This window comes from Octopus bimaculoides, chromosome 19, assembly GCF_046866305.1.
Source record: "Octopus bimaculoides isolate indiv1 chromosome 19, ASM4686630v1, whole genome shotgun sequence".
In the NCBI taxonomy this organism is placed as follows: Eukaryota; Metazoa; Mollusca; class Cephalopoda; order Octopoda; family Octopodidae; genus Octopus; species Octopus bimaculoides.
In genome coordinates, this window is record NC_142946.1 from 41,549,838 (window position 1) to 41,569,837 (window position 20,000).

A 20,000-nucleotide genomic window follows, 5' to 3' on the forward strand; every position below is an offset into this window, starting at 1 on the left:
TCATTTTCGGGTTAACGTAGCTCAAAGCGTTCAGCACCACGGAAAATGGAATAGTGTGGAAAGTAATCACCAATTCATAATAAGAACACGAAGAACATATGATGATGATGATGATGATGATGATAATAATAATAATAATAATAATAACAAAAATGATAATAGTTTCAAATTTTTGCCACAAGGGCAGCAATTTTGGAGGAGGGGAGGAGTCGATTACATCGACCTCCAGTGTTTCACTGGTACTTAATTTATCGACCCCGAAAGGATGAAAGGCGAAGTCGACCTCGGCAGAATTTGAACTCAGAACGTAGCGGTGGCTCTCAGGGCTTCTGATCATAACTGATTGGAAGTCCTATCATGTACACATTTTGTTTTAGTATGAAAGATGGGTTACAGCAAATATTCTGCTTAATACCATATAATTACTCGTCAGTTACTTGACCTTCGCCAGTTGAGTTATGTCCCTTGGTGACTGGCGCTATATGTATTTCTGATCATGAGCAAGTGTGTTGGGGGTGCATCATAGCTATGTGTTTAGAGGAATTCTTTGACGTTTTAATAATTCACCTCTGGAAAATAGGGTGTTGCGATCATTATCCGTAAACTAACTTTATTCAGGGACCTTTTGAGCAAGACAGGCTACTCGGTCTGAAGAAAATTCTAACTGGGCCCCACCTGCAAGATCATGCGCTGTATATTTTGATAAGAGATCACAATGTCACCCAAATATGGTTGTGATGCATGTGCCTGGTGTACCCTTATCATACGGGTAGTCCTTGCGGGTATACTGGGCTTCGTATATATGTACCCCATTGTCACTTTCATGGCATGTTTTACTCTGTCACTCAATAGTAATAATACTAATAATTTCTGACTCAGGGCCGGAAACTTTGAGAAGGGGACAATTGGCACCGCTGAACCTCATACTTCATTAATACTTTATTTTATTGAATCCGGGTAGATGAAACTACCCGGTAACCTCCATAATAATGTTACTTCATAACACAGGCATAAGGCTCCATTATAGGTTTCATGTAGCTGCTTGCTATCTTTAGCGGTGAATGAAGTGTGTTATGAAGTCGTTGTATTTACATGTTCGATTAATTCTATTTCATTATCGCCGAATATTCAAGTGTCATTTTGATATTCTGACAAATGTGTGTTTTCATCTTTTAGTATTAGTTACTTAGTGTTTGTTCGGAGGATTAAATTTGGCAAATGCCTCATCTTGCTTTCTAGGCCTCCGCAGGATTGTCTTGGCGTATTTTTCTACTGAATTATCGAAAGAAAAATTGGAGTCTACTGCGCCTAGATTTCAATAAGCCATATTAGATATGACATGTGACAGGATTTGTGGACTTTATTGTTCCAGACGAACATCGAGGAAGGCAAACGGAAATTTTATAAAGAAAAGTCTAACACAGCCATGTTAATGCAAAACTTTGATAAGGAAATTTATATTGTAAACATAAATAGGTGCGTGTGTGAGTGTAAAAATTACATATAAATATATATATACATACGCATCTGTGTGCGTTGTGCAGATATACGTCCACAAGAGAAACATGTATTAATATATATATATATATATATATATATATATATATATATATATATATATATATACGCACATATTTATCATCTATCAATTTATTTACATATAGGGAAAAAGTGATATATGTATATGTGTGTATATGTGTGTGTATGTATATATATATATATATATATATATATATATATATATATATACACACACAAGCATTCGAATACACACAAATTCTCATGCACACATATTGTTTGCATTAAAGTTTCTCTCTGTGTGTGTATATATTGTGTGTGTGGCTGAGTATGCGCGTGTGTCTGTGTGTTTTTTGTCGGTGTCTCTGTGTACTTACACGTATGTATATACAAACATGAGTGTTAGCGCGTGTGAGTTTATTATTGTTTTACTTGCTGCCAACTGAATTCCATCAATAAAAATTTCAATTGTGAAATTTGTTGTCTTCTCTCCAAAATGAGTGATTTCAATTGACGAATAATGAATAGGTTGTCGTTAGTTTTGGGCAATCGTTAGTTTTAGCATCATTTTGCTTTATGGCAATTTATCACGAATACCATAAGCACGCATACACATCAACAAAGCAATACACAAAGATATCTGGATATAAATACTAATATTTGTCTATATACAAGTATATGTGTGTGTGTGTGTGTGTGTGTGTGTGTGTGTGTGTGTGTGTGTGTAAACATATGCATGTATGCCTATACTCTTTTATCAGTTTACTTGTTTCAGTCATTTGACTGCGACCATACTGGAGCACCGGCTTTATATATATATATATATATATATATATATATATATATATATATATATGTGAGTGGCTGTGTGGTAAGTAGCTAGCTTACCAACCACGTGGTCCCGGGTTCAGTCCCACTGCGCGGCATCTTGGGCTTCTACTATAGCCTCGGGCCGACCAAAGCCTTGTGAGTGGATTTGGTAGACGGAAATTGAAAGAAGCCCGTCGTATATGTGTATATATATATATATATGTATGTGTGTGTGTGTATGTTTGTATGTGTGTGTTTGTCCCCCCAACATCGCTTGACAACCGATGCTGGTGTGTTTATGTCCCCGTAACTTAGCGGTTCGGCAAACGAGATCGATAGAATAAGTACTAGGCTTACAAAGAATAAGTCCTGGGGTCGATTTGCTCGACTAAAAGGCGGTGCTCCAGCATGGCCACAGTCAAATGACTGAAACAAGTAAAAGAGTAAAAGAGAATATATATATATATATATATATATATATATATATATATATATATATATATATATATATATACACATACATAATGTGTAGATGTATATATGCATATATACATGTGTGTGTATGAAGTCTTGCAGCCTAGTAGTTAAGGCATTGCACTGACGATTGCCAGGTCATTGGTTCGATCCTTTGGACCAGATGGGACGTTGGTTTCTTGAACAAAACACTTCTTTCACGTTTTAATAGTTCACTCGGCTGTAAATGCGTAACCCACTGACGGAATAACCTTCCTGCTGACGTAACAAGCGAAGTGACGACATTAGAAAGCAAACACAAATAAGTAAATAAAATGCAAAGCATATTATGACCGCCGATATTTATATATAACAACATCCGTTAGATAATTATTCATTCCTGCTGTCCGAGACTTTGATTATGCGGAATCCAATGGTGTCAGTATTTGGCTTCAGTTTGTCAGAGGGAAGACTTACAACCCTTGATTTCGTGACGATCTGGTATTTCTACGAACCACATCTACAGTAACGAAGGTATTGGCCAACAGTTTCGTCAACAGTAGCTTTCATATTGGTCTTGAGAATAAAAATGAAATGACAAAGATCTGAATTAATAATGTGGTACAAAAAAAAATGTTCGGTAGTAGGATCGAACCTGGGCCTTTCTTATTACATGAATGACTCCTGAACCTCAATTTAATACACACAGAGACATATATTCGTGGCGCCTTCCGCAAGTGTCTTCTACAATAGCACCAAGCCGACCAATTGAGTTCTTGTAAGCAGACTTTGTAGTTAGAAGCTGAAAGCACCCAGCATTTCTGTGTTTGCGTTTGCAATTGCGTGGTAGTTGTAAACAAGCGTCAATGACATATAAGCGGTGTCATCATTTTCAAGCTCCCGTTAAAACATGTCTGGCTCGGAGGAAAATATTACTTTGCTTGGAAGTAGGTGAAGGTGGTGACAGGAAGAAAGGTATCCGGCCGTAAAACAATCTGCTTCAACGAATTCCCTTCGACCTATGCCAGCTTGGAAAATGGACGCTAAAATGAGGGTATGTTAGTGATGTATGTGTAAGAATATGTGCGTGTGTGTATAACGTATGTATGTGCATATATACACCTATATATACACATGCATACGCTAAATTACACGTGCATTGTGCGTAAACAACAAAGTAATAAGCGGATAAATAGAAAAATAAATATCGTATTGTGTGGTGGGGTTACTATGTAGTCCGATTTGCTGTTTTGCCGTCAAATAATTAATGTTCTTGTTATTTAGTAAAAACAATATTTGGTATGTTAGAATTTTTGAAGTTAGAAAACCAATCTAATTCCACCTACAATTATTGTAATCGTTCTTACATTCACGCTACGTTATATAATGCGCTAAAGGCGAATCCAATTTAACAATGAAAGAGATACTGCATAAAAGCCGTCTCAGAAACAATGCAAGTCCTGTGCAGACAATATTGTCCTTCGCTATATCAACTATGAACTAATCAATACATTTATTCAGAAGGGGTTTTTCTTTCTATCTCTTTCTCCCCGCCACCTCTCTTTCTCATATTAGTAATGGCGTTGGCTACGTGGGGTCTTAGCCGGCTATTACAGAAATAACGTGTTGATTAATTCCTTGTGACTAAATTTGTTACAATGAGATTCTGTAAAACCTCTTCATACATATATAGAGTCGTGGCCAAAAGTTTGGAACATTCATCTGAAAATTAGAATTTTTATATTAAATGCCGAAATATATACGTTGTTACATACTTGAATCGAATTGTACCAGGGCATGACAACTTTAATTTTTAAGACGTTCCAAACTTTTGGCCACGACTATATATGTGTGTGTGTGTGTGATTTTGTATTTGGCTTGCGAGATTCCTGATGTGAATTCGTGTTAATAAGGCTTTAAAACAGAATGACTCTCTCCAGATACAACAAAATATATATACGTATGGCACTCCGTCGCTTACGACGACGAGCCTTCCAGTTGATCCGATTAACGGAACAGCCTGCTCGTGAAATTAACGTGGTTGAGCACTCCACAGACATGTGTACTCTTAATGTAGTCCTCGGGGAGATTCAGCGTGACACAGAATGGCCGCTTTGAATCACAGGTACTACTCTCTTTTGCCAGTTGATTGGAATGGAATGTGGCATCATGAAGTGTTTTGCTCAAGGACACAACGCATCGCCGGGAATTGAACTCACGACCTTATGATCGTGAGCCGCATACCCTAACCACTAAACCACGCCCCTTCACGTATATATATATATATATATATATATATGAGACAAAGATAAAGAAGCATTGGTTATAGAACACATTGAATTTGGGTCAACGACTTTACATACAACATCACCCCTCCTGTTTCCTGTTTATCCTGATGAGGGGGTCATCGCCGTGTTGCACTTTAGTGTAAATAAACTGCGGTGGTGAGCTCTCAAAATGGCCATAGATATAAGTCAATGTTGAATTTTACCTGTGGAAGTCTGTATACGTATGAACTTTGGACGTATTTGTATGAGGGAAGTAAAAGACTTTTTTCAAAGAGTTTTTCAAATATTTAAAGAAGAAATATATTTTTTAAGTCTTTTTAAATATTTTAATCGTCTGATAAAACATTTTTATCAGACGATAAAAATGTTTATCCGACTAAAGGCGGTGCTCTAGCATGGCCCCAGCTAAATGACTGAAACAAATAAAAAAAAAAAACAATTTCATTTTATTGTAAATGCAAAACAACACCACGGAGGAATCACGTAAGATTAAATGATAAACCGCAATATGTGAACCGCGATAGGTGAACCGCGATACGGCGAGGGATTATTGTATATATTTGTATGTATAGATAGATGCATGTATAGAGATACATATGAAGGGTGCATTGCTTAGCGGTTAAAGTGTTAGACTCATGATCGTAAGATTGTGGTTTCGATTCCTGAAGTCCATTTACCTGTCGAAGATGATTAATCCTGCAAGGGACCGGCGTCCCACTCATGGGAACCGGAAATCCGATCCTATGAGTTTATATGACACAGGAAGGATCGTCATCCTTTTATTCTTTTATATATGTGCCTCAGTACATATTTAAGTATGTGTGTGTGTGTTTGAGAGAGAAAGTGAGAAAGAGTGCGTTTGTTTGTAATGTATACGCGTATGTACTACAGTGTTACGTATGTCTGTGCGTCGCCACTCCTGTCTGTCAATCAATGAGAGAACATTTCTAAGGATTTCACTTTCTTTCTCGTGGCTGTATTCTTTTGGCTAGAAAGAAATAATCCGTAGGTCGCAAAGGTCATTGCATTTTACAAAGGTCATGCCAACAATCTAGTTTGTTGGGAAAAAATATCCAGAGATTACTTTATAAAGTGTCTTTCTTTCAAATATCGACGTAAATATCAGTTTCACCATTTTTGTTCATCTGGGGAGCAATAAAGAATATATTTTTCCGATAATTTAATAATTCCATCGGATTAATCGATTTAGCACTGTTAGGTTTTCAATACAAAAGGTCAGGAAACTCGACAGTGAACCGGAATAAAACAATCTTTCTTTACCTCTAACATCCATCGTTATTTTACATCCACCATATACAACTAAGAGAATGAGAGAGTCCCTACGTGGTCGAATGGCGTGCTAGAAATAGCAACCATATCCCCTTTAAAATGTGGCGTTCTGGCAGAAGCGTTGAAGCATTGAATGACGTGGGTGCAGATCCCTTCTGAGTCGATAAAATCAAAAACTAGTGGAAGCAGATTCTTTCAGAACTTCCTAGGAAAAATCTGCTATTCCATTACCGGGAAATATCCCTACCCTGTTTGTTCTGACTAATCTGCTCTTTGAGCTCAAATTCTTCTATTCTCATCTTTGCTCTTCTTCATGTCCGAGTCGATAAAAATTACCAACCAATGTAAACGTGGTGATATAAGCAGAAGAGTTAGAACTTCTGACGAGGTAGTTTGCGATATTAGTACCAGTTATTTGCGTTCCAAATTCTTGAGAAATAAGCATAATCGGTTGCTTAGTTTAATAACAATATTTGGCTGTTGACAGCTTTCAACGAAGCTTAGTCTATTGGTGGACTACTTTTCGACTTAGGTCTTCGGTTTTTGTCCATCCAACATCCCGCCCATACAAAACAATGGTTTTATTAAAACGAAAACACAAATAATTTGTGTGTAACGAAAACAACAACCCTAATAACATAACGTTTATACAATTACACATTAAGCTATCAAGGGAGACACCAAATAATAATAATAATAACAATAATTATTATTTTTGTCGTCGTCGTCGTAGTAGTAGTAGTAACAACATCAACGATGATAATCAATCGTATGAAATTATGAGGCAATAAAAATATCTATTTTCATTCTGTCACTGCTACTGCTGCTGGTTTTCGTAAATATTTCATTTAATCATATACAAATACTTCGAGTTTCTACTTTAATCCACGTACTACGCTCATCCCACTCCACCCCACCCCATCTAAAGCTTGCTAACAGCACTCCTCTCTCTCTCTCTCTCTCTATGTCTCATTAAACGATAAGAAAACTAACATCTAATATCTTCTATTTTTTTATGTATTTTTATTCAATATATGATACAAAGTATCAAGAAGAAGAGAGTGGAAGGGAGTAATGTAGAAGGAGAGACGGAGAATAAAACTGAGGGAATCAGTGAGAGAGAGAGAGAGAGAGAGAGAGAGAGAAATAGAGATACAAGGGCATATAACTAGAGAGAGAAACAGAGTGAAAGAAATACAATGAAATACGTATAACATTATGCATACACATGTTTACATATGTATATACATTTATGTATGTATATACATGTCTATTTATGCAGATATTATATATATTATATATGTGTACTATGTGTTTATTTTCTCTTATTCTTTTCTGTTGAAGAGTGTAGGCTCGAAACGTAAAAGACTTTTTCATTTTTCTCGAGCGTCAAACTAATACATTTGCCTGTTGTTCATGCATCTATCTTCGTCCTTTGTTTTAAATTTCAACTGTATATATATATTATACTTGCCTACATATGCACACATACACACACACACACACACACACACACACACACACACACACACACACCCCCACACACACACACACACACACACACACGCGCGCGCGTGTTCTAGGTGCCATGCAATAGGACTGTACGTACTCTGAGCCATGTGGCTGGGAAATAAATTCTTTATCTAATATCCGATCTTGTGCATATGCAAATATATTTTGTATACGAGAGTGATTCAAAAAGTAATGCCATTTTGTTTAGGACAGGTATAATTACGAACGTAGGAACATGTATCATACATCAAAATGAAGCTGGTCCTCTGTGGATTACATACTTACTTCTCAACATAGTCACCGTTTTTCTCAATAGCAATGTTCCTCCTTCGAATTAGAGCATGCATCCCTGCCCCGTAAAATTCTTTTGACTGTTCTTTGAGCCACTTCTTCACTACAGTTTTCACTTTCTCTTCACTGGAATAATGTTTGCCTCTCAAACCCTCTTTCATGGGGCCGAAAAGATGAGTGTAAAATTGGTCGAGACATTTTTCCCATATCATATGTCCAGGTGAGGAGCATAATCAGCCAAGGGGGACACTGCAATACGAGCAAGCACAGTCTATAAACCTTATGTTCAATCACAGCTGTAGCTGCATGGACTCAACACGGGACGGAGCGATTATGGATTATAAGTTGCCTCTATTTGGCCGACGGAGAAGGCGCCACGGGTCACCTCTGTCGGTGGAAGCAGTACTTTAGTCGCAATGATTAGCAACCACCCACGTCAAGTTTGGCAACCTCTCAGGAGAGAAAGCGAAAGAGAGAGAGAGAGAGATTTTTTTATGTAATTTTATACATTTAGAGTTGTGTTCTTAACGGCTTCTCGTCCATATCGTAAAAATTCTTTATCACCTATTTTATGTAAATTTTACGTCTTAATATCAACCTACGTGTATCACTCTTTGGATCTCATGAGCCTTAATTTGCTTTTTACTAGATACATCTACTTATATGCATTTATAGACCTTCACAAGCATATATTCATTACTGAGCGGCTTTCGTCTTGTACATTTCCGTTAATTCAGTTGCAAATTATAGATTTCCTCATATGTAATTAGTCTTTATTAGTTCTGACCATTTTTAGTAGCCTTTCTATAGTTTTGGTTCTTTTATGTGTCGCTCCTCTCGATTTTAGCTTGTTTCTTTTACCTCATTACCACTTATATATACACTGATATATATTATATATATATGCATATATATATACATGCATACACACACACACATATATATATGTATATTTATATATATACACATTTATATGTATGTATGTATGTATGTAAATGAATACATATATATGTATATGTATGTATCTGCATATGTGTGTGTGTGTGTGTAAACATGCATACATATGTATCTAGATATATTGATACATGTATATATATATCTGTGTGTGTGAGTGCTTGAGTGTGTGAGCCTTTTGGGCTAAATGCACATACATAGCCACATACACTCGCATTTATATTATATATATATGTATACAATATACATATATATATTTATATGTGTGTCTATATATATGTATATGCATACATATGTGTCCGTGTGCGTGTGCGTTGCACACAACATGTATTTCAAACCATAATCCAGTTTAAATAATACTTTTACCTTACTTTGATGATTCTAAATATGCTGAGTTTAATGGACATTTTTATCTAATTATTCAAACTTATTTAACGAGGCACAAATTAGAAAATGGTAAGATAATTTCATTGTATAATGGTACTGCGATGCTTATACTCGACTTAGTGCATGTTTATTGCTTACCGTCTTTAAGATTAGCTTTCCAAATCTATGTTTATTCCTATTAATATATTCTAGATTTATCTGATTTAGTAATAACGCGATAACTTCAAAAGTTCTTTCCATTCAATGCAGTTTCCTATAACCTCATAAAACACCAGTTTGACAACTTTACGAGAAACTAACTTCTACAAACAATATTAACGTTTACTTTGGTTAATGTCGCCAAACTGAGTTCAAGTGGAACTTTCGTCTCCTGAAATTATTTACTAAGCTCTAGATTTATAATTCATTGACATTATATCTTGTACTGGTTTCAGTCATTAGACTGTGGCGATACTGGAGCACTGCATTGGAGAATTTTACTACTTAATTTTTTAAGCTTTGTACTTAATCTATTGGTCTCTTTTACCCCCACCGTTGAGTTACGGAGACGTACATATTCTAATACCAATTGTCAAGAGAATAAAGGCAAGCACAAAGACACACACACACACACACACGCGTGCATGACGGGATTCTTTCAGTTTCTGTCTACCAAATCCACTCACAAGGCCTTCGTCGGCCCGAGGCTATAGTAGAAGACATATGCCCAAGGTGCCACGCAGTGGGACTGAACCCGGAACCATGTGCTTGAGAAGGAATTATCTTACTGCGCAGCCAAGCCTCCGCCTATGATACTTTAAACAGAAATAGTGTTCGTTCTTTGATTCAAGCTTCTACTTGACCTATATACTCTAAGCGTTTATATATTGAAATCAACGGTCTGACTTTCAAAATTTACTCAACCCTTCACAACATTCCTTATTTCATTGTCTGTAAACCCTAATTTTCATGCTTTCTTTGGCTTAGTTCTTGCAATTTTGAGTACATATTTTAACATTTAATTATGTGTTCCTATGAAGTCAGCGACAAATTAAGCCAATGTCGAAAATTATATTTAAATAAATCCCAAAGTTGCAACAACACAAGCATTGAATTCTTTATTTAGTTTATGACCAATCTTGTCGTAATGTGCAAAAGCATCGTCAAATATAAAATGTTGTAGACAAATAGACAGATTTACAAACGCACACAGGTATATATTATTATAAATTGTATATGTATGTGTATATATGTTGCCATGACTCTTCTCTTTTGTAACTTATCTATATAGTAATAAATACAATTATACATCTACACATATATCTTTAACGGATGTATATATGTTTTTTTGGGACAATACGAATGTTTCGACAATGAATATAGAATTAGAAATACCATTATATATTTGGTTTGCCAGTTGTTAAATGTTGAGGTTTTTTTTTTGTGGGGATCCTTTGTTTTCTATTTCTGAACCTGTGGCAATTTCTTCTTTCATTGTCTGAGTAATATTAAATAACAGTTTGTAAAGTAATGTTGTAGCAGACGTTTTCTGTGGCATACTTTTTCCTTCTCCCTCTCTCTCAACCTCTCTCTTTCTGAAGAATCTATTCAGGAATAACACATAAAATCACTAAGCCAATACAAGTTTGCTGAAAAGCCTGAAAGTTGAATTTCTTTTTTCTTCGTCTGCATGATATAATATGATATACAGAGGTGAATTGCTATCCAATATCACTGTAGATAGATTACGCGTTGACTTTATATATATATATAACAGTTTGTAATATATATATATATATATAATTATATTATTTTTAAAGTAATGCACAGCTATATGTGCGTGGGTTAGTGTATGTATAATATATAATCTTCATTGTTTGATAAAGTAATATATACATGTTCAAAACATCTTTATGGGAGAGAGATATATAGAGTTTGTTGTAAATGTGTCACGTGTAAGCAGGTTTATAGATCTTTACCTAAAGGTTTCGCGCAATCAGCCTTGTCATATACTGTACCAACGATCGTTTCCAGACGAAATTACAGTTAACAGCTAAATCATGAAGATACAATACAAAGATTCATATTTTTCGCGTGATCTCATATTACTTCAAGAGATATTATTTTTCATGCAGAATGAGGTTTTTGCTTTTAGCTTTGAGAATAGACAGTCGCTCAAATGTTGGCATGTTGTCATAATTTTTGTTTTGGAGTTCAGATTATAATGTAGAGACTCTTACTGACTGTAAATGCAAAATAGACGGACCATCCGAATGGCTTATTACATTAGGCGCCAGTCCTAGACATGACAGCGAATGGAAAAATACAAAGAACAAGTAAACACGGAAAATCCGCTCATCATTAACGGAGATCAGACTCCAGCAAAATTTCGGCGTGTTTATTGTCCGAAATTTTTTAATTCTTTGGTACCTCAATTCTAGTTGCACTAGAGATATACGGAATATCATTGTGATGATTGAACAAACAAGGACAAATAGTGAAGGACATCTTACATACGTATGTGTATACATGCATATATATATATATATATATATATATATATAATATGTGTGTGTGTGTGTGCGTGTGGGCCAAAACTTTATACTTCTTGAAAAACTACTTTCTATATAAGGCATAAAATTGAAAGAGTTAATGCGTACAGTTTTCCAAATATAGGTGTATCACTAATATATAAACGTTTATTCGACTTTCTCAGAGAACGCCGTCTTATTCCTCTACATTTTAACAAAATAATATATTCTGCACACACACAAAAAAAATAATAATAGAAAAACAGTTCTAACATCCTAAGCAAAGATTAAAATATATTTTTCATATTTACTGTTTGAAAATTTACGAAAGGAAAAAGGAAGTTTGAAAATAATTTAGGCTTCACATAATTTGTTTTACTGTACAGGGAAATCAATTTTAGGTTAGCTATTAAGTTAGGTTTGTAGATAATTGTACAAATATATACTTTTGTTCAACGTTGTAGCGGAAATTCCTCTGGACATTTCGTAAATATTTGCTGTGAATTTAATTTGGTATATACTTACTCAATTTCGTGCGCACACGCGTGTGTGTATGTGTGTATGCATGTCGGTATGTATGCATGTATGTATGTATGCATGTACATGTATGTGTATGTATATTTGTGTGTGCCTATGAGTTTTATTTGTGTGGTCCTCTGTGTGTTTGTGAAAGTATATGTAAGCATGAGTGCGCTTGCCTATATATATATATATATATATATATATATATATATATATATTATATTTATATACAATTATGTTTGTGCATATATGTATATGTACATACACTCAACGACACACGCATGTATATATATATATATATATATAGATAGATAGATAGATAGATAAAGCGGCATGTATGTATATATTTATGTATGTATGTATGTTTGCTTGTATGTATGTTTGCTTGTATGTATGTATTAATGAATGTGTGTTTGTAAGCATGTAGTAGTGAACTGGCCATGCAACGCCACCGTACCATTTGATATGCGTTAAAAGTTACATTCACCAAACTCTCTCTCGACACGAAGGGAAATATTATGACGTTGACACTAGAATTTAACGAATTTCATATTTACCTCAGGTATATATATATTTATCTGAGATATACATAAAAAAAAAGTTGAAGAATTGTTACCAGATTGGTCAAATATGAGGACTTCGAAAGAATGCATTACTGCATTCGATGTCAGATGGAATGTCCTTAAAAGATGGAAACTGCAGTGGTTTAAGACTAGAGAAAAGCTACCCGTGAATCGTTATATTTCTTTAGGTAACAGGGATTTTGCACAGTTATTGACACTGAGAGAAATGAGAAGTTTCTCTGGCGTATCTGGGAAGAATTAGTTGTTTTTTTTTTCATGTCATTGATCCCGAAATGTTGGGAGGTAAATTTTACATTAGCGAGATTTGAACACAAGGTTGAGCAATACTGCAAAGTATAATGTCTCTGCCAAATGTAAATTTTAAAATATGGCACTCCGTTGGTTATGACGACGAACATTCCAGTTGATCCGATCAACTGTACAGTCTGCTCGTGCAATTAACGTCCAAGTGGCTGAGAACTCCACAGACATGCGTAACTCTTAACGTAGTTCTCAGGGAGATTCAGCGTGACAGAATATGACAAGACTGGCCCTTTGGATTACAGGTACAACACATTTTTGCCAGTTGAGTACACTGGAGCAACGCGAAATAAAGTGTCGTGCTCAAGGTTACAACGCACTGCCAGGAATCGAACTCACGACTTTACGATCGTGGACCGAATATCCTAATCACTAAGCCCGACGCATTCGACCAGATATAAATACACACATCCACACATACACTCACGTACGCAGAAACACAAAGATAGATACGTACATACATCACACACACACACACACACACATACACACTCACGCATATCCATCCATCGAACCATACATACACACATACACACACACATACATACATACATACATACACACACACATACATACATACATACATACATACATACATACATACATGGATGCCGGCTCCCTCCTCAGTGGAAGGTTTATAATAATTTTAAAAAATAGAAGAGACATAAATACACACAAATACATACGTATATACACACACAAATACGTATACACGCACATACACAGATAGCTTCCTACCGACATATACACGCATAGCCACCGTCTGTCTGTTAGACAGACACAGAGACAGACGTCCAGCCACTTTACCATTGAATTTATTCAATGTTTAAACTGAATGTGATTATTTCTCTCATCGATTATTCTTCATCGATCTCTGTTTGTTATTTATATTTTATTTTTATCATTAGTTTTATTATTGTTTGATTTTTCTTGAAGTTTCGGTTTTGTTTTTTTAATTGTTTATATTGTCTTGTGGGCGGGGTTGTATGTAGGTGTGTATGTCTGTGATGTTGTGTGAGGCAGTCTCTCTCTGTGTGTAGGTGTGTGTGTGTTAATGTGGGAATTTGGTGGGAGTTGTAATGCTATTTGGTGGTTTTGTCTTCTATTTCTGCATTTTAAGAAACTGTAGTATGGAGGAGAAAATGGAGAGTGTGTGTGAAAGTGTGTCTGCGAGCGAGCGAGAGAGAGAGAGAGAGTGTGTGTGTGTGTGTGCGAAAGAGAGAGAGTGTGTGTGTTGAGCGAAAGAGAGAGAGAGTGTGGGGTGAGCGAGAAAGAGTGTATACATGTGTGCGTACCTGTGACAGACTTGGATATAGTCAGAAAGTGATAAATATACAAAGAGAGGATAGAGAGAGACGGGGAGGGGATAAACAGACAGACAGGCTGGCAGGTAGACAGACGGAGAGATAGATGGGGAGATAAAAGACAGAGACAGGCTGGCAGGGATTAAGAATCGACAAACGAAAACAAACTGACAAAGAGACAGAGAGACAAATAAAAAACGGTAAACAGACACATACATACATACATACATACATACATGCATATTGTACGTAGATGCACATATATGTAGATACACATAGCCAAAGAGACAACCAGTTCGGCAGATGCAGGCAGACTGACTTAGAGAGAAAGAGAGGGAGAGAGACAGACTGACAAGGCGAGGATAGCTAGAGAGAGAACATAGGGACAGTAACCCCGCTAATGCATGATCCACCATCTTTAAAAAAAATGGTGTTTAAATAAACAGTAGAAAGAATATGAAGTTAGAGATGTTATTAGGTGGTTAAAGCAAAGTACAATGCAACGCGTTGGTCATGAGTGCAACGATTTTCTCTTCTTTTATTCTTTTATATGTCTCAGTCATTTGACTGCGGCCATGCTGGAGCACCGCCTTTAAGTCGAACATATCGATCCCAATACTTATTCTTCGTAAGCCTAGTACTTATTCTATCGATTTATATTGCTGAACTGCTAAGTTACATGGACGTGAACACACCAACATCGGTTGTCAAGCGACGGTGGAGTGACAAACACAAACATGCAAACATATATATATATATATATACATATATATATATATATATATATATATATATATATATATATATACACGACGGGCTTTTTTCAGTTTCCGTCTATCAAATCCACTCACAAGGCTTTGGCCGGCCCGAGGCTATAGTATAAGACACTTGCCTAGTGTGCCACGCAGTGGGACTGAACCCGGAACCATGTAGTTGTTAAGTAAGCTACTTACCATACAGCCACTGATCATACATCATGAACCCCGAAAGAATGATGATGGTCTTAAATCGGGTGACTGATTAAGGATACTGCTTAAGTAGACCACGACAGGATCTGAACTTGGAATCTTGTCCGATGTTCCGCCACTCCACCGCCTCGGATTTGTGTGCATTTTTACTAACCCCGAAATTCGGTGTGATGGCCACAAAAAGCAGAAGTTTTGTAAGAAAGTGGAAGAATCGATAACATCAACCTTACCATTTAACTCGTTCTTTACTCAAAAGATTCCAAACGGATAAAAAACAATCTGAATCGCAAGGGTCGGATTTGAACTCAGAATGTAAAACAAAAAAAAACACACACAAAATAAAAAAAAAGGAAGCTGGATAAATTCCGCAAGACAATGTTTTTAGGGTTTATTTTTTTCTTTTCTTCTCCGCGATTTAGCATTTCTGCGACTCTGCGAACTGCAGCAAGAGCAACAATAACAATCTTAACTAGAATATTAACACATTTCAAAACTACCACTGCCATTATGATGATATTCTCAACGACACAAACAAACACCAGCAGAAACAACACGTTTATCGACATTTAGCGCTGTTTTATTATTCGACTTATTTACTTTATTTTCTTGTTTTATTTATATATGTTATTTATTTTGAGTGAACACAGACTTGTCAAATTTAGCTTCATTCATTTCTTATAATATATTGTTTTGATTTAAATGGATTTGATACACTAGTCAGCAGAATTCTAGCGATTTCGATATCTCTTACTGATTTTTTATATATATATATATATACAGGGAGTATGGGTTGGGTGTGTATGTGTGGTGTACATGAAACCCACACATACACACATATATATATACAAATACGTAGATGTTTTATATATGTATACATATATATGCACACACGTATATAAATATATATATATGTATATATTCACACAGACACACGTAGATGTTATATATATGCATATGTGTATGTATGCACATGTGTATATATATATATATATATATATATATATATATAAACGCATAAACATATTCGTATATAAGTATACATACACATATCAACAGAGGTAACTCATACTATATATATATGTGTGTGTGTCTGTGAGTGATACACACACACACACACATATATATATATATATATATAATCGAAGCACTTTTTTTCCTAATAGTCTATATTTTTGGCACTATGTTTCAGTATTTACATAAAAAGGGCAATGAACACGGTTTGTTGATTTATTTATTTCATTTTTTTCTAGACATTTTTTATTACCGTTTTTTTTCTCTCCTTTAACTACAAATATACATTTCATAATAAATATGGCGCATATCTGCTGTCAAATTGTTATGAAATGGCAGGAAATGGTGATATTACATAAAATATATAGAAACAGTAGGCACACACACAAACAAACACACGCACATACATATATATATATATATATATGTATATATATATATAAAATTATTTGTATCTTATTATTTATTAGTTTTTTTGCTACTTTCAGAGGGTGGTAGTGGAGCTGGTGGTGTATTTTTGTTGGCGTTGGGGTTGGCGGTTGTGGTGGTAGCAGGGATCGTGGTAGTGGTGGTGGTGCTGGTTTTTTTAGTGAGGAGGACCATATTGAGAGTGCTTAGTGTTGTAGTTGTTCTCGGTGGTGGTTGCCGTGGCAGTAGCGCTGATCTCATTAATGGTGCTGTAGCCGTTGGTAAGGAATTATTAGTGGCGAGGGACAGTATAGTGGTGGTGTTCACGGCCGTAGTGTGTCTAAAATTAGCAGTAGAGTCATTCGCCGTAGGAGTGCTGCCTTTTGTCGAGGTGTTGTGAAAAGCGGACGGGAATGTAGCCATGGTGAGTGTAATGGCTGGTGGTTATGAGTTTAATGGAATTACGGTGAGAGGACTAATTGCATTGATGTTATTTGATGCTGCAGGAATGGTTCTGCTGTTGTTGAGATTTTAGGAGTGAATTCACGTTGCTTAGGGCTTACGTTATTCGGCTTCGATTCCCGGCTTCCGATTCTTTGGGCAAAAACATTCTACTTCACGTTGCTCAAGTCCACTAAGCTGGCAAAAATGAATCGTACATGCATTTGAAAGGACAAACCTGGTCAAATTTTGTGTCTCGATGGATCTCGCTCAGAATTACGTCAAAGTTACGCGCGTCTGTGGAGTGCTCGACCATTTGCATGTTAATTTCGCGTGCAGATTGTTCCCTTGATCAAATAAACTGGAACGCTCGTCGTCGTAAGCGACGGAGTGCCAGTTGTTGTAGGTATTGGTGAGAGTGGAAGTTCTGCTTGTGGTGTCAGTTGTGATGGTTTGTGGTGATGATAGTGGAAACTGTGGGGTCTACAACCTGTGTGATAGATCAGTCGGTAATTGTGATGATTGATAAACGAATTAGTGGTGTGGAGCTGGCGGTGATGGTGAGGTTATCTCAAGAGAGAGACAGAGACACATAGAAGAAAATGTAGTCGAAAAACTGGACTGCAATGATACTTTATTTATCGACATCGGAAATAAAACAATAAAGTCAGTGAGATTTGGATGCACAGCGCAGAATAGCAGAAAAATTAATGCAATGCTTCTATACGACTCAATAACTGCTCTGCCGAATTGCCATATATATGTGTGTGTGTGTGTGTGTGTGTGTGTGTGTGTGTGTGTGTGTGTGTGCGTACATATATATATATATATATATATATATATATATGTATATATATGATATATATCATCATTGTATGTGCGTGCATAGGGATATGTATGTGTGTGTATATATATATGAATATATATATATATATATATATATATATATATATATTAAATGAACGCTCGTACAAGTTGGAGAAACAGACGAGTATGTACATGCGCAAATATATATGTGTATGTATAAAGAAACTAACAGAATGAAAGAAAGCAAAAGATACAAAGAAAATTGTTCATAGCAGTCTAGCATTTCACAAGAGGATAAACACAATAAAATAATATGCAGAGAATAAAAACAATAAAATAAGAGCTAGCGCCAATAATTATGTGAATACTTCAATCAGGATATAATATATCTATTTGTATGTATATATATATATATATATATATATATATATATATATATATATATAATACCTTCTGAATAACATGTAGCGTGACCATGTCAAGAAATCATGTATATTGCGTAAAAAGTATATCCCACATTAAGATAAATATCGTTACGATAATATTGGTCACGTAAAATGGCAAGATAGACACATATCTCATAATAATACAAAAGGCTATGTCTTTATGAGATCAAAAGAGCTAAATCTTCGCAGAAAGTAATGCGAATGACAAGCAAGCCAACTTTTCGATCCTTTATTACATAACAGAATGTCGTTATAAGTAGTAATATATCAAGAGAGATGAATGAGATAATGCAAAGGGGAAAATACGCCAAAGTGGTAATGCAGCTGACAATACATTCATACGAATACATATAGGCATACATACAAATACATATATATATATAGAGAGAGAGAGATAGATAGATATATATATATATATATACATACATACATACATATAAATAAACACATACATATAAATACACACATACATACACATATACAAATACATATATGTACACACATATATATATGCATTCATACATACACGCATATATATATGCAAACATACAGACATATATATATACAAACATACATGCACACATACACATGTATATATATATATATATATATATATATATATATATATATATATATATATGCTCACACACACACACGTAAATATATAGAGACATACATCCATATATATATATATATATATATATATATATATATATATATATATAAAACTTACTATATACATTATACATATACTATATATTGATATATATATACTCGCAATAAATAGATATATATAATTGTATGTACATGTATATATGCATGTACATACACAATATATGTTCGTCTGTGTGTACGCGTTCATGGCTAAGTGGTTTAAGCAACTCGCTTTGCAATCACCTGGTTTCACGTGTGTAGTCCTACAGTGTGACAATCCCTAATGCAGCCCCAGTGCCAACGTCGGAAAAAATGCTTTCCTGTCCGTTTTCTGAGTGAGAGAGCAGACAGCCAACCGATGCATTATGCTGTCACTCCTATGGTTAGTGGAAGTGAGAGAGGAAGAGAAAGAGAGAAATGTTAAAAACTTGATGGAAATTACATGGTTAGAAAATGTATTGAAGAGGTAGAAAGAAAGAAAGAAAGATAAAGTGCTTAGCAGAGGGAAATTTTAAGATCGTATAATATATTATTGCGACTGG

At 35.4% G+C, this 20,000-nt stretch overlaps 1 protein-coding gene across 17 annotated transcripts in view; it reads left to right on the forward strand.

Annotated features, from left to right (window-relative positions):
- Nucleotides 1-20,000, forward strand: part of LOC106873992 (protocadherin-15-like) — a 717,162-nt gene that overhangs the window by 383,783 nt on the left and 313,379 nt on the right. The window lies entirely within an intron of this gene.